This window comes from Herpailurus yagouaroundi, unplaced genomic scaffold (genome assembly GCF_014898765.1).
Source record: "Herpailurus yagouaroundi ecotype Mexico unplaced genomic scaffold, PumYag 141, whole genome shotgun sequence".
NCBI lineage: Eukaryota > Metazoa > Chordata > Mammalia > Carnivora > Felidae > Herpailurus > Herpailurus yagouaroundi.
The window spans coordinates 28,026,463-28,043,602 of NW_024412396.1; the positions used below are offsets into that span (position 1 = coordinate 28,026,463).

General features: G+C 39.8%; 1 non-coding gene and 1 pseudogene across 1 annotated transcript; one reads left to right on the forward strand and one right to left on the reverse strand.

Moving 5' to 3' along the window:
* The first annotated feature begins 1,009 nt into the window (after positions 1-1,009).
* LOC121031288 (60S ribosomal protein L17-like) lies at positions 1,010-1,647 on the forward strand (annotated as a pseudogene).
* A 4,788-nt stretch (positions 1,648-6,435) lies between these two features.
* LOC121032571 (U6 spliceosomal RNA) lies at positions 6,436-6,542 on the reverse strand. Its single transcript, XR_005791381.1, has one exon. It is a non-coding gene; the product is annotated as a U6 spliceosomal RNA (small nuclear RNA).
* Positions 6,543-17,140: the final 10,598 nt, after the last annotated feature.

Sequence of the window (17,140 nt, forward strand, 5' to 3'; positions counted from 1 at the left end):
TTAGAGTCTGTAGTACCAGATAGGGGATTATTAGCCAAGTTACCGTATTTTGTGATTTTTTTTTTTTTTGTTAGCTTACCAGATCTATTTAGTAGCATTAAAGATGCCAGAGAGGTCTGCAGTGATATAATCACATCATTTTCCCCTAAAACAGTACATGTTTCCTCTCAAGACACCAATATTATATCTAATGGGCTTTTATTTCAGTTCAATTTCCTGAATCTCTTGGATAAAGATTTCTTTGGTGGAACTTTATAGCCTTAGTGGATTTGTCTAGCTCTCCTTTTCTCTGAACCATAGCATGTAAGCTGTCTCCCTATTTCAAGGCTTCTTGCAAAGTGAAATAGTCTAGCAGAGAATAGACAGCAATCCAGAATTCTCTGTGAATCGTTACGGCTCAGTTTTTAACCTAAGGTCCAATTTTTCTCCTTTCATTAATTTACCTAATTTCCTTTTCTGAGAGGCAAATTGATGAGTCAGAGTGGGTAATATCAGACTATCCTGAGGGCAGGTTGTCCATTTACCATGGTAACAACCCCTGGGCATTTTGCAGTTTGTAGCCAATAGACTTTTGTGTTACAGATCTAATTGTATTACAAAGTCAGTTTTGTGTTACATATGTAGTCATTGGTGGCCACTTAGTCATCTGTTTTTGGTTAAAGTACCCCTAATGGGGTTGTCAATTAGTTTTTTTTATGATTTGGGGCCACTTGAGTAGTCTGGTTCCAGGTGTTAAAATTTAGTGTCAAGACCATTAATTAGGCACATCTAAAGTAAAAGAAATAGTGTGTTTTACCTGTAGCAGTGGATAAAGTGAGACAGCTTCCAAATATCTACCATGTGTTCCCTAGTTCTTTTCGAAGCTCCATATCTGAGAGTTCAGGTACCAAAGTTGATCCCACAAAATGTCCAAATAATAGTTTTGGTGGAGACAAGAGTCTTTTTTTTCTACATATGACATGATAGAGGATTTTAGATTTCTGGCTGTCTATCTGTGTATTGTTTGCCATCTAAAAATTTGCCTGATACTCTTGCCCTAAGTGGCCTGAAGTGATCTCTGAAAATCGTTCCCTATTCACTGGATCCAGAAAACTAAAGTAAATCATGCAAATCAAGAGGTTCAAATCTTCTTGTTTACTTTAAGAACACATGTGAAACTGCCAGGCCATCAAGGGTATGCATGTCCAAAAAACCACCAAGTATCTGAAAGATGTCACTTTGCAGGAGCTATGTGTGCCATTCCTTCGCTAAAATGGTGGAGTTGGTAGGTGTGCCCAGGCTAAACAGTGGGGCTTGACACACAGTCGGTGGCCCAAAAAGAGTGCTGAATTTTTGCTGCACATGCTTAAAAATTCAGGGTGTAGTGCTGAACTTAAGCGTTTAGATATAGATTCTCTGGACATTGAGCACATCCAGGTGAACAAAGCCCCCAAGATGCGATGCAGAACTTAGAGAGTTCATGGTCGGATTAACCGGTACATGAGCTCTCCCTGCCACACTAAGATGATCCTGACCGAAAAAGAGCAGATTGTTCCTAAACCAAAAGAGGAGGTTGCACAGAAGAAAAAGATCTCTCAGAAGAAACTGAAGAAACAAAAACTTAGGGCCCAGGAACAAATCCTGCATAAAATAAATGCAAATAAAAGAAAAAAAGGTAAAAAAAAATGCCTAATAAAATGATTGAGTTTATGCAGAAGTTACCAGATTTCATTCAAGGAAATGGAACCAAGGGAAACCAAGTGGCTCCTCCCAAAGGGAAATATGTACAATTCCAATGGTTAGTTTGATTGTATGCTCTACTTGTTCATGAGTCATTTGTCTCTTCCAGAAGGCCAAATCTTTGGGTTTTAAGGTTATGCATACTTTAGGAGGATTCCAAGGCAAGTCTGCTCATACCTGTTGATGGTAAAGTCGGAGGTATTACATGAGTCCCTTGCCATATTTGGTTATGCCTGCTTGCTAGTAGCGTGTGGAGTCTAGAATCAGATGTAATATTCCTAGATGCCCAGATAAGTCAACTACTCGTAAGGCAAAAGTTGTTGAACCCCAGTGGAGTCATTAAAGCCAATGAGAATATCTTCAACTGTAGAACTTGCAGAGTCTCTGAGAACTTTGCTAAACTAAGTTTCAGAACTCCATTTGTTTATTTTCCCCTACTTTTCCTAGAAATTGGGGGCAATATGCATAGCAGACTTTCTGAGTAAGTGGTAGGGCTTTACAAAACTCTTTAATAAATAGTCCCAGGGAAACTGGTGCTTTGTTTACTAAAGAGAGAGAGGCTGGAATTCCTCAGGTTGGAGCATGAAATTAGGTAATATTTTTTATACTATAGGGCTAAAGATCTAGTAAGAAAGGATTTCAGTTTATCCTGAGAATAAGGATAGAACAATGACCAGGGCATATTTAAAACCCATAATAGGGTATACTTGGATGAAATCCATTTGGAGATGTTCAAAGAGGACCTGAATTTGGGGCTTTTGTCCAAGGCCAACCTTTAAAGTTTTTCTAAAGTTATGCTGGTGCATAACCAGCAGCAATCAGAGACACCAGCAGCAATCTTAGTAAAGTTTCCACACTGGGATGCTTAAATTTATGTCACATTTATGACTGAATTAAGGGGTGCACAGGTAGCTGGTAAAACATTATTTCTAGGAGTGTCTGTGAGGTTGTTTCTGGAAGAGATTAGCATTTGAATCATTAAACTAAAGATTTGCACTATCAGTTTGGATGGGCAACATCAAGTCAGTTGAGGGCCCGAATAGAATCAAAAGGCTGAGGGAGGCTGACTTTTCTTTACTTTTCCCTATGGACATCAGGATTCCTGGTTTGGGGGCCTTTGGAAGTGGACTGAATTATATCACTGGCTTTCCTATTTCTCCAGCTTGCAGAGAAGATAGCAGATTACAGGACTTCTTGGTCTTCATAACTATGTGATCCAATTTCTGTAATATCTGTGTGTGTGTGTGTGTGTGTGTGTGTGTGTGTGTGTGTGTGTGTGTATCTGTCTGTCTGTGTTTATTCTGTTGTGTCCATTTCTCTGGATAGCCCTGGCTAATATACCAATGTTGGTTCAGTACAGTGGCCAATTTTTCCTTGCTGTGGTAAGTAGTTTCGTGTAAACTTTTTACCATATTCCATGATGAGAGTGTCAAGACGTTATCCCTATGCAGTTTGCATCCAGATTTCTTCCAGTATTTCTCTTCTCATTCTGGATCTAATTGCTGGCATCTTGTAATAGCCTCACCTCTCCAAAGATTTGGTCTTTGGGATTTCATGAACACTAGGATTTTAGTAAAGGATGCCTGTCTCGCATTGTGATCAGCCATGGCATTTTGTTCAGTGTCATGTTATCCCTTTTGTGATAAGTTCCAACCATTATAATGACCAGTACTTTAGGATGTATTAGAGTACTTCAAAGTTCTTTAATTTTCTTATTGATCTTAATTAGATTTTCTGCTGAGATCAAGAATCATACGTGCTATCAGTTTATATATCAATTCTCTTTAAGTAACCAACAGGCTCTGGTGAATATACTGAGGCAAATTTCGCCTTCTTGCAGGGGGTCATATCCTAGAGGGGAAGTGTGAGACCTGTTATATAGTGTATCTCTCCTGATAATTTTCTATGTAAGTCCATCAACAAAGAAGTTTAAGTCTGGCTTCTCTAATAAATCAATTTGGAGCATAGATCATTCATGTTCAGAGGTTAAACAGTCGTGAGTGTCCTCTTCTCCAGGTAATAGAAGTAGAGCAGCAGTATTTCGAATATAATAATGAATATAAATGTGTGGGAAAAAAAATAGCATCTCATAGAAGATAAGCCCACCTGGTGAGAACTGTATATTACTAGTAAGCAGCAAAGATTGTACAGCATGGGACACCATCAAGTTTAAAGGAGACCCTAAAACCAAGTCTGCAGAAGCCTCTCCTAGGTTGGCGGCTGTAGCTGCCGCCCTTACCAGGTCAGTAGGTCTTGCCACCAGGTTAAGAAGAAGATTGTAGTAAGCCTTTGGCCTCTAGTGATTCTCTTGAAATTGAGTCAGAACATTAAAAGCTTGCCCAAACTCCTCTTGTACAAATAGAAAGGTTTATGATAATTAGGAAAAGCCATGGTGAGACACTATTGAAGAGTTCAACTTTGCTGTTGTAGCAACACAAAGACAGCCTTGGGTAAGGCTGTAAATGAATGAGTGTAGCCATGTTCCAATAATACTTTATTTATAAAACAGGTACTGGATATGGACCTTTTCTTTTACTAAAGAATTTAGTCTTTAATATTTATTATGTTTATTAATATTTTTGGAGTTCTTTTTACCATCTGATTTTGTGTTTTGTAAGCATTCTTTTTACATACATATTTTTTCCCTTTTCTTGGGTTGATAGAGATTTTTTAAAATTTTGTTTAAATTTCATCTCCATTGAAAGTGATGGTCCCTATTTTAATTTTTTGTGGTTCTAAAAATTCTAACAAGCATGTTTAATTGAACAAATTCAAAATTTAATCACTATTTTTGCTCATCACCCAAATTATATACTATTATTTTTTATTTTACTTGTCTATATTTAACCCCACATTTCAGTACAGTTGTTGCTGCATTTTACAGTCAATAGTAGCTTAGATTTTCTTATGCACTTTCTACTTATTTTGCTCACCATTGATTTTTGCATCAGAAATCATTTTTGGGGGGGAGTCCATTTTACTTCTTACTGGAGTAGGTCTTGTGAGTTTTAGAAGTCAGTTAGACTAATTTCTTTAGGGTAATCTTTGCCTCTAGCTGTATTTAAAATCTTGCCTTCATTGTTCTGTAATGTTTAGTTGTGAATCTCTTTAAGCTTTTTTAGAACTCATCGAGATCCTTGAATCTGAGAATTTGTGCCTTTTATCAGTGTTGGAAAATTTTCAGCTATTATGTTTTTGAACATTGCCTCATTCCTATATTATTTATTTGTTTCTTCTGGTAGTCTTAGTAGAGATGTGTTAAACATTCTCCCTCTGTTCTCAATATCTATTACATTTCTTTTTATATTTTTCGTCTATTATTCTTTCCTTCATCCTGAGTAATTTCTTCAAAATTATCTTTAATAATAATTCTTTCTTCAGCCACATCTAATCTTCTCTTTTATCTCATCATTGAGTTTCCAAATCCAATGATATGTTTTAAATTTCTAGACACTCTACTTATGAAATACGCCTGTTCATACTTTAAGTACTATCTTTTTATATTTAAATGTAGTCAATATAATTATTTCCAGTCATTGTGAGTCTGAAATGGTTGTGTTCTGTTTGAGTGTTAGTCACGTATGCTGATTTTTTTTTCTTTGTACCTAAGGGATTTTTTTTGTCTTAATTTCATATTTGCTTTATCTGTGAATTCTTGGGAGCCAGACTTCAGGGTAGAATAGGATTTGCATTTATTTCTGCCAGTCACTTGGGAGTGGTTTTTTTTTTTTTTTAATGTTTATTTATTTTTGAGAGAGAGAGAGAGAGAGAGAGAGCAAGATGGGGAGGGGCAGAGAGAGAGGGAGACACACAGTCTGAAGTAGGCCCCAGGCTCTGAACTGTCAGCACAGAGCCCAATGCCTGGGCTCAAACTCATGACCTGAGCCAAAGTTGGACGCTTAACCAACTGAGCCACCCAGGTGCCTCATTGGGAATTTTTTTTTTTTTTTAATGAAATTTATTGTCAAATTGGTTTCCATACAACACCCAGTGCTCATCCCAACAGGTGCCCTCAATACCCATCACTCACCCACCCCTGCCTCCCACCACCCATAAACCCTCAGTTCTCCGTTTTGAGGAGTCTCTTATGTTTTGGCTCCCTACCTCTCTAGCCATTTTTTTCTTTTTCTCCTCCCCCATGGTCTTCTGTTAAGTTTCTCAGGATCCACATGGGAGTGAAAACATATGGTATCTGTCCTTCTCTGTATGACTTATTTCACTTAGCATAACACTCTCCAGTTCCATCCATGTTGCTACAAAAGGCCATATTTCATTCTTTCTCATTGCCACGTAGTATTCCATTGTGTATATAAACCACAATTTCTTTATCCATTCATCAGTTGATGGACATTTAGGCTCTTTCCATAATTTAGCTATTGTTGAGAGTGCTGCTATAAACATTGGGGTACAAGTGCCCCTATGCATCAGTACTCCTGTATCCCGTGGGTAAATTCCTAGCAGTGCTACTGCTGGGTCATAGGGCAGGTCTATTTTTAATTTTGGGGGGAACCTCCACACTGTTTTCCAGAGCGGCTGCACCAGTTTGCATTCCCACCAACAGTGCAAGAGGATTCCCATTTCCCACATCCTCTCCAGCATCTATAGTCTCCTGTTTTGTTCATTTTAGCCACTCTGACTGGCATAAGGTGATACCTGAGTGTGGTTTTGATTTGTATTTCCCTGATGAGGAGCGACGTTGAGCATCTTTTAATGTGCCTATTGGCCATCCGGATGTCTTCTTTGCATGTCATCCTTGCGCAGGGTCCATGCTAATCTTCTGTGTATCGTTCCAATTTTAGTATATGTGCTGCCAAAGCGAGTACTCCAGATGTCTTCTTTAGAGAAGTATGTATTCATGTTTTCTGCCCATTTCTTCACTGGATTATTTGTTTTTTGGGTGTGCAGTTTGGTGAGCTCTTTATAAATTTTGGATACTAGCCCTTTGTCTGATATGTCATTTGCAAATATCTTTTCCCATTCTGTCGGTTGCCTTTTAGTTTTATTGATTGTTTCCTTCGCTGTGCAGAAGCTTTTTATCTTCATGAGGTCCCAATAGTTCATTTTTGCTTTTGTTTCCCTTGCCTTTGGGGATGTGTCAAGTAAGAAATTGCTGCGGCTGAGGTCAGAGAGGTTTTTTCCTGCTTTCTCCTCTAGGGTTTTGATGGTTTCCTGTCTCACATTTAGGTCCTTTATCCATTTTGAGTTTCTTTTTGTAAATGATGTAAGAAAGTGGTCTAGTTTCATCCTTCTGCATGTTGCTGTCCAGTTCTCCCAGCACCATTTGTTAAAGAGACTGTCTTTTTTCCATTGGATATTCTTTCCCGCTTTGTCAAAGATTAGTTGGCCATACTTTTGTGGGTCTAGTTCTGGGGTTTCTATTCTATTCCGTTGGTCTATGTGTCTGTTTTTGTGCCAATACCATGCTGTCTTGATGATTACAGCTTTGTAGTAGAGGCTAAAGTCTGCGATTTTGATGCCTCCTGTTTTGGTCTTCTTCTTCAAAATTACTTTGGCTATTCGGGGCCTTTTGTGGTTCCATACAAATTTTAGAATTGCTTGTTCTAGCTTCGAGAAGAATGCTGGTGCAATTTTGATTGGGATTGCATTGAATGTGTACATAGCTTTGGGTAGTATTGACATTTTAGCAATATTTATTCTTCCAATCCATGAGCACGGAATGTCTTTCCATTTCTTTATATCTTCTTCAATTTCCTTCATAAGCTTTCTATAGTTTTCAGCATACAGATCTTTTACATCTTTGGTCAGGTTTACTCCTAGGTATTTTATGATTCTTGGTGCAATTGTGAATGGGATCAGTTTCTTTATTTGTCTTTCTGTTGCTTCATTATTAGTGTATAAGAATGCAACTGATTTCTGTACATTGATTTTGTATCCTGCGACTTTGCTGAATTCATGTATCAGTTCTAGCAGACTTCTGGTAGAGTCTATCAGGTTTTGCATGTATAGTATCATGTCATCTGCAAAAAGTGAAAGCTTGAGTTCATCTTTGCCAATTTTGTTACCTTTGATTTCCTTTTATTGTCTGATTGCTGATGCTAGAACCTTCAACACTATGTTAAACAACAGCGGTGAGAGTGGACATCCCTGTCATGTTCCCGATCTCAGGGGGAAAGCTCTCAGTTTTTCCCCATTGAGGATGATATCAGCTGTGGGCTTTTCATAAATGGCTTTTATGATGTTTAAGTATGTTCCTTCTATGCCAACTTTCTCGAGGGTTTTCATTAAGAAACGATGCTGAATGTTGTCAAATGCTTTTTCTGCATCAATTGACAGGATCATATGGTTCTTATCTTTTCTTTTATTAATGTGATGTATCACGTTGATTGATTTGTGAATGTTGAACCAGCCCTGCATCCGAGGAATGAATCCCACTTGATCATGGTGAATAATTCTTTTTATATGCTGTTGAATTCGATTTGCTAGTATCTTATTGAGAATTTGTGCATCCATATTCATCAGGGATATTGGCCTGTAGTTCTCTTTTTTTACTGGGTCTCTGGTTTAGGAATCAAAGTAATGCTGGCTTCATAGAATGAGTCTGGAAGTTTTCCTTCCCTTTCTATTTTTTCAAATAGCTTGAGAAGGATAGGTATTATCTCTGCTTTAAATGTCTGGTAGAATTCCCCTGGGAAGCCATCTGGTCCTGGACTCTTATTTGTTGGGAGATTTTTGATAACTGATTCAATTTCTTCGCTGGTTATGGGTCTGTTCAAGCTTTCTATTTCTTCCTGTTTGAGTTTTGGAAGTGTGTGGTTGTTTAGGAATTTGTCCATTTCTTCCAGGTTGTCCAGTTTGTTGGCATATAATTTTGCATAGTATTCCCTGATAATTTCTTGTGTTTCTGAGGGATTGGTTGTAATAATTCCATTTTCATTCCTGATTTTATCTATTTAGGTCATCTCCCTTTTATTTTTGAGAAGCCTGGCTAGAGGTTTATCCATTTTGTTTATTTTTTCAAAAAACCAACTCTTGGTTTCATTGATCTCCTCTACAGTTTTTTTAGATTCTATATTGTTTATTTCTGCTCTGATCTTTATTATTTCTCTTCTTCTGCCAGATTTGGGTGTCTTTGCTGTTCTGTTTCTATTTCCTTTAGGTGTGCTGTTAGATTTTTTTGTTTGGTATTTTTCTTGTTTCTTGAGATAGGCCTGGATTGCAATGTATTTTCCTCTCAGGACTGCCTTCACTGCACCCAAAGCGTTTGGATTGTTGTATTTTCATTTTCATTTGTTTCCATATATTTTTAAATTTCTTCTCTAATTGCCTGGTTGACTCATTAATTCTTTAGTAGGGTGTTCTTTAACCTCCATGCTTTTGGAGGTTTTCCAGACTTTTTCTTGTGGTTGATTTCAAGCTTCATCGCATTGTGGTCTGAAAGTATGCATGGTATGATCTCAATTCTTGTATACTTATGAAGGGCTCTTTTGTGACCCAGTATGTGATCTATCTTGGAGAAGGTTCCATGTGCACTCAAGAAGAAAGTATGTTCTGTTGCTTTGGCATGCAGAGTTCTAAATATATCTATCAAGTCCATCTGATCCAGTGTATCATTCAGGGCCCTTGTTTATTTATTGATCTTGTGTCTAGAGGATCTATCCAATATTGTAAGTGGAGTATTAAAGTCCCCTGCAATTACCACATTCTTATCAATAAGGTTGTTTATGTTTGTGATTAATTGTTTTATATATTTGGGGGCTCCTGTATTCGGCATGTAGACATTTATAATTGCTAGCTCTTCCTGATGGATAGACCCTGTAATTATTATATAATGCCCTTCTTCATCTCTTGTTACAGCCTTTAATTTGAAGTCTAGTTTGTCTGATATAAGTATGGCTACTCCAGCTCTTTTGACTTCCAGTAGCATGATAGATAGTTCTCCATCCCCTCACTTTCAATCTGAAGGTGTCCTCAGGTCTAAAATGAGTCTCTTATAGATAGCAAATAGATGGGTCTTGTTTTTTTTATCCATTCTGATACCCTATGTCTTTTGGTTGGAACATTTAGTCCATTTACCTTCAGTGTTATTATTGAATGATATGGGTTTAGAGTCATTGTGATGTCTGTAGGTTTCATGCTTGCAGTGATGTCTCTGGTACTTTGTCTTACAGGATCCCCCTTAGGAATACTTGTAGGACTGGTTTAGTGGTGATGAATTCCTTCAGTTTTTGTTTGTTTGGGAAGACCTTTATCTCTCCTATTCTGAATGACAGACTTGCTGGATAAAGGATTCTAGGCTGCATATTTTTTCTGTTCATCACATTGAAGATTTCCTGCCATTCCTTTCTGGCCTGCCAAGTTTCAGTAGACAGATCTGTCATGAGTCTTATCGGTCTCCCTTTATATGTTAGAGCATGTTTATCCCTAGCTGTTTTCAGAATTCTCTCTTTATCGTTGTATTTTGCCAGTTTTACTATGATATGTCATGCAGAAGATCGATTCAAGTTACGTCTGAAGGGAGTTCTCTGTGCCTCTTGGATTTCAGTGCCTTTTTCCTTCCCCAGTTCAGGGAAGTTCTCAGCTATGATTTCTTCAAGTACACCTTCAGCCCCTTTCTCTCTCTCTTCCTCCTCTGGAATCCCAATTATGCATACATTATTTCCCTTAATTATGTCACTTAATTCTCTAATTCTCCCCTCATACTCCTGGATTTTTTTTATCTCTCTTTTTCTCAGCTTCTTCTTTTTCCATAATTTTATCTTCTAGTTCACCTATTCTCTCCTCTGCCTCTTCAACCTGAGCTGTGGTCGCCTCCATTTTATTTTGCAGCTCATTTGTAGCATTTTTTAGCTCCTCCTGACTGTTTCTTAGTCCCTTGATCTCTGTAGTAATAGATTCTCTGCTGTCCTCTGTACTTTTTTCAAGCCCAGCGATTAATTTTATGACTATTATTTTATATTCATTTTCCTCTATATTGCTTAAATCGTTTTTGATCAGTTCGTTAGCTGTCGCTACTTCCTGGAGTTTCTTTTGAGGAGAATGCCTACGTTTCATCATTTTGGATAGTCTGTGGAGTGGCATGGAACTACAAGGCTCTTCCTCTGTGCTGTCTGGAGTAACTTGAGTTGGTGCACGAGGCCGCGGTCAGATCTGATGTCTGCCCCCAGCCTGCCGCTGGGAGCCACAGTCAGACTGATGTGTACCTTATCTTCCCCTCTCCCAGGGGCAGGACTAACTTTGGAGTGGTGTGGCCTCTGTCTGGGCTACTTGCACACTGCCAGGCTTGTGGTGCTTCTTCAGTGGGATCTGGCGTATTAGCTGGGGTGGATCTGAAAGGTGCACAGGGGCAGGAGGGGTAGGCTCAGCTCGCTTTGCCTTCGGTGGTCCGCCTTGGGAGGGGCCCTGCAGCACCAGGAGGGAGGCAGACTCGCTGGAGGAATGGATCCACAGAAGCACAGTGTTGGGTGTTTGCGTGGTGCAAACAAGTTCTCTGGCGGGAACTGGCTCCCTTTGGGATTTTGGCTGGAGGATGGGCGAGGGAGCCAGCGCTTCCCACCTCCTTTGTTCCCCTGCCAAGCTGAGCTCTGTCCTCTGGGGCTCAACAACTCTCTCTCCCGCTCTCTGAGCAGAGCTGTTGACGTATAACAATCCAGATGTTAAGTCCCACTGGCTGTCAGAACACACTCCGTCCAGCCCCTTCACTTTTGCAAGCCAGACTCGGGGGCTCTGCTTGGCAGGCAGGCCGCCCCTCCGCCCTGGCTCCCTCCTGCCAGTCCGTGTAGTGCGCATCGCCTCTCCGCCTTTCCTACCCTCTTCTATGGGCCTCTCGTCTATGCTTGGCTCCAGAGAGTCCGTTCTGCTAGTCTTCTGGTGGTTATTGGGGTAAATTAGGCAGATGTGGGTGGAATCTAAGCGATCAGCAGGATGTGGTGAGACCACCGTCCTCCTTCACTGCCATCTTCTAGAATCCGGGAATGTTTTAAATTAAATTCGCACCTTGGAGTTTTTCACACCCAAGGACGCTACAGATTTTGTTTGTGCATGCAGGGCCAGCTTTTGGAGAAACTCCCAGAAGAATCTTTCCTTCTTCCAGAGCTAAGGTAAAATAGACATATTTCCTTCCTATCTGCTTCTGTGTTCATCTTATTTTCGAGGGAGTTGTTGGGTTTCATCTCATCTCATCTCACCTGTCATGTTAGGTCCCACGTTTTCTTTTCTTTTTTCCAGTGTTCTTATTTGCATAAAGACCAAAAAGCTGGAATCCACTAACATTGATCAGCAGAAGCATCAGTGGTAACTGTTATCTCTTACCCTTAGCTATCTCACTTAATTTAAGTTCTTGCTTCATTTTTGCTTGTGTAGTGTTTCTTCATAGTGCCCAACCATGATTGTAAAGAGATTAAAAAAACAAAACAAACATTTTATCCAGAACTTTTCAGCATCTGTCCCAGGAGTTTTTCTTAAGTTATCCAGCCTACTATGTTATTTTGCCTGAAACAGAAGTACTCTCCTGTTCTTTTTTGTATTTTTACAATACACTTAAAAAGATCTCTTTACCATTACTTTAATAGTGTTTTGAGAAAATCAGATATTAACAAAAACTTTTTATTGTGGAAGATCTTTTAGCTATGACATTGGGGACTTCTTTGTACTGAAGAATGGGGTGGTGATGTCACATAGAATTGAGTTTAAATTTATAGCTGCATCCTGAAATTAAGTGTGATGCTTTTGTTCCTTTTCTTGTCAAATATTTTTATTAAATCAGTTGACTTTGACAGATGAGTGTATGTATCTCAGAGTATGTTCCTGTGTGATTTCATTCAATTAAGCTGTTATAACTGATAGCTTCAATTGATAAATTTTGCTTATTTGAATGAAACTTTAGGAGAAATTAGGGAAGATGGTGGTATAGGAGGACGCTGGGCTCACCGTGCGTCCTGGTGATCACTTAGATTCCACCTACACCTGCCTAAATAACCCAGAAAACCGCCAGAGGATTAGCAGAACGGAGTCGCCAGAGCCAAGTGTAGATGAGAGGCCTATGGAAGAGGGTAGGAAGGGCGGCGAGGCGGTGCGCGCTCCACGGACTGGCTGGAGGGAGCCAGGGTGGAGGGGCGGCTCGCCGGCCAAGCAGAGCCCCCGAGTCTGGCTTGCAAAAGCGGAGGGGCCAGACGGACAGAGTGTGTTCCATCAGCAAGCGCGACTTAGCGTCTGGGAGGTCATAAGTTAGCAGCTCTGCTTGGAAAGCGGGAAGGCTGGAGGACAAAGGGAGGGAGAGCTGCTGAGCCCCCGGACGACAGAGCTCAGTTTGGTGGGGAACAAAGGCGCTTGCCAGCGCCATCTCCCTCGCCCATCCCCCAGCCAAAATCCCAAAGGGAACCAGTTCCTGCCAGGGAACTTGCTCGCTCAGCACAAACACCCAACTCTGTGCTTCTGCGGAGCCAAACCTCCGGTAGCAGATCTGACTCCCTCCCGCTGCCACAGGGCCCCTCCTGAAGTGGATCACCTAAGAAGAAGCGAGCTAAGCCTGCCCCTCCTGCCCCTGTGCACCTTGCCTACCCACCCCAGCTAAGACGCCAGATCCCCAGCATCACAAGCCTGGCAGTGTGCAAGTAGCCCAGACGGGCCACACCACCCCACAGTGAATCCCGCCCCTAGGAGAGGGGAAGATAAGGCATACACCAGTCTGACTGTGGCCCCAGCGGTGGGCTGGGGGCAGACATCAGGTCTGACTGCGGCCCCGCCCACCAACTCCAGTTATACACCACAGCACAGGGGAAGTGCCCTGCAGGTCCTCACTACTCCAGGGACTATCCAAAATGACCAAGCGGAAGAATTCCCCTCAGAAGAATCTCCAGGGAATAACAACAGCTAATGAACTGATCAAAAAGGATTTAAATAATATAACAGAAAGTGAATTTAGAATAATAGTCATAAAATTAATTGCTGGACTTGAAAACAGTATAGAGGACAGCTGAGAATCTCTTGCTACAGAGATCAAGGGACTAAGGAACAGTCACGAGGAGCGGAAAAACACTTTAAACGAAATGCAAAACAAAATCGAAACGACGACGGCTCGGATTGAAGAGGCAGAGGAGAGAATAGGTGAACTAGAAGATAAAGTTATGGAAAAAGAGGAAGCTCAGAAAAAGAGAGATAAAAAAATCCAGGAGTATGAGGGGAAAATTAGAGAACTAAGTGATACACTAAAAAGAAATAATATATGCATAATTGGTATCCCAGAGGAGGAAGAGAGAGGGAAAGGTGCTGAAGGGGTACTTGAAGAAATCATAGCTGAGAACTTCCCTGAACTGGGGAAGGAAAAAGGCATTGAAATCCAAGAGGCACAGAGAACTCCCTTCAGACTTAACTTGAATCGATCTTCTGCACTACATATAGTGAAACTGGCAAAATACAAGGATAAAGAGAAAATTCTGAAAGCAGCAAGGGGTAAACGTGCCCTCACATATAAAGGGAGACCTATAAGACTCATGACTGATCTCTCTTTTGAAACTTGGCAGGCCAGAAAGGATTGGCATGAGATCTTCAGTGTGCTAAACAGAAAAAAATATGCAGCCGAGAATCCTTTATCCAGCAAGTCTGTCATTTAGAATAGAAGGAGAGATAAAGGTCTTCCCAAACAAACAAAAACTGAAGGAATTTGTCACCACTAAACCAGCCCTACAAGAGATCCTAAAGGGGATCCTGTGAGACAAAGTACCAGAGACATCACTACAAGCATAAAACTTACAGACATCACAATGACTCTAAACCCGTATCTTTCTGTAATAACACTGAATGAAAATGGATTAAATGCACCAACCAAAAGACATAGGGTATCAGAATGGATGAATGAAACTTTAAAATGAAAGAAAGTAGATATCATGAAGTTATAAATGTTGAAACTTTTACTCCTAGGTATGCTTTCCATAGTGTTAGCTTTTTATTAAATTTATAAAGGCCAGAGAGTGACCCTTTCATGTAGTGGAAGAGAAGTCAAGAGAAAATACTTGAGAGTTACTGTCTTAAGATCTTACTTAGATAAAAATCAGTTTTGTAACAAAGGACAAAATAATTAACTTGGTAAAGATAAATTTTCTTTTACCTTGAAAAGGGCACATTTGTAATTAGTTTTATGCCTGAGGTACGATTGACTCAACAACAAAGTTTCAATACGGTAAAATGCAAACCTCATTTATTTGGGTAGAAATGAATAGAAGAAAAGGTTCTGAACTTGTGTCCTGGGCTTCATAGGGTTTGAGATCTACTTAAATTGTGTACAGTCTTACATATATATATTTAGATTTGTGACTTTTCCTGGGCCCAGCCCTACTTGGCTTTCACATCCCCTTTGGCAAGGTACATTTGTGCAGTACACAAATTCTGTAAATGTATATGGTGGTTAGATTTCCCAAAGACTTGTATCCCATAGTTTGAGAGATTGCAAAGGATAAATGAAACCTGATTTCACATATTGAGCAACACTTATCTTATGGTGTTGGGATTTAAAAACTTAAAAGTCATCCTCCTCAGGTATGTTAAATGTGGAGGTATTAAGAGTAAACTCTCTCAGACTTTATTTTTCATGTTAAGATTTCTTTTTCATTTATACCTAAATCCTTTGTATATGTGTTTACCACACCTGGTAGGGGCTATTCATTCCAAGAGAAGTGGCTGTCTTGCAGATCTTCAAAACCTTGCTCGATTTCTTTTGTCTTTTTAAAAAAATTTTTTAGACGTTTATTCATTTTTGAAAGACAGAGCACAAGCAGGGGTGGGACAGAGAGAGAGGGAGACACAGAATCCGAAGCAGGCTCCAGGCTCTGAGCTGTCAGCACAGAGCCCAATGTGGGGCTCGAACTCACAAGCCATCAGATCATGACCTGAGCCAAAGTCGGATGCTTAACCGAGGCGCCCCAAAACCTTGCTGGATTTCTTGAAGACTGGGCTTAAAATACATCATGCTTTGTTGTTGACTGTTTTTTCAGCTGACTTTTCAGACTGGCAAGGAACTTGGGTACTGGTTCACTATAATTTTGTTTCACAATTCCTAATTTTTCTTTTTAAGGAAAGTAGCTAATAGATCTTTTAAAGAAAACACATGAACATTACCAAAAGAAAGAAAACAGGAGAAGAGAGCAACTAAAGTTCAGTGTGCCAAATATAAAATGATACAATTGGCATAAATTGTTAGGCAGCTGCTTTGTAAAAATTTGTTTTTAGTATCAGTAGGGCCGAATGTATTTTTTTTTCTGAAACATTTTAAGATTTAATTAAAATAGTCCAATATACTGAAAAACATACTACAATCACCTCTTTCAGCCACCATACACTTTCTTTATTTAATTATTACAGCAAATATGGCAAAATGATAACTATGTCTGTACATATAAACATGTCTGAGTAAAATATACCTTGTCACAATTATTACTTTTCTTTGTTAGCTATTGCCTTTGTTACACCAGGCTCAATCATTACCCTTGAGTCAATTAACAAGAGCTCCTGATTATCTGCTTGCAGGCAAAGACCAGATTTCTTTAACCAATACGCAATCTGCTGAGAGTATATTTTTCCAACAAAAATGCAATCACGATGTGTGCCTCCTTATGCCTTTAACCTCACTTGGTCTAGAACTGTTACCTATTTCCTCCCCTGACCCTGACTTTCCAATGTCACAAACAAGCTGTGGAACACCTGTGTCCTGTCTTGTGTGTTTCCACAAGGTGCCATTTAACTTGTGACTCTATCCCCTATATTCTCCATGATAAGCTGGAAGCTACTTGCCAGCCATGTGCTTCACGTTGTACCACACTGGGCATGTAATCCTTGTGAGCAGCCATTGCTAGTGATGCCAGTCTTGAATGGTGTAACGGACTGACCTCTCCACTGCAAATGCATTTTTTTTTTTTTTCCATTAGCCACTCACTAGTAATGGTTGTGGTATCCATTGACCAGTTTTGTCTACAACAGTTTGCTTTTGGGGGGTTTACAGCATAGTGATTTTTTAATACCTCCGTTCTTTTTTATTTCTTAGATAGCATTCTTTCATGAAGAGTTTTCCTGCCTCAACTGGGGTATAGACAACAAATGTGTCAGGATCCATGGTTAGTACTTTACCTTTGATTATCAATTGTCATAGCAGGGTTTTAGTGTAATGGTAAACCCCTCCGTGGACAAATGAGCTCCCCTTCTCTCTTCCTTTTACTCTCCTCATATACTGTGGTTCCAAAGATTTTTTAAAAATATTCATTTGCATTTATTAGGCCTCTTGGTGCCAAAATCATTCTCATTTGCAAGCCTTCGTCTTGCTTCAGTAGATGATGTGCTGGCATTGGTCTTTCTGGAACAACAAGATATCCCAAGTTGTTTTGTAAATTGCCTGCCTTACACCTAAAATTATCCAGTTCTTCAAGAGGCCCTGGTTCTGTTTACTGGGCTAGTTTTAGAAATCAAGATGTAGATG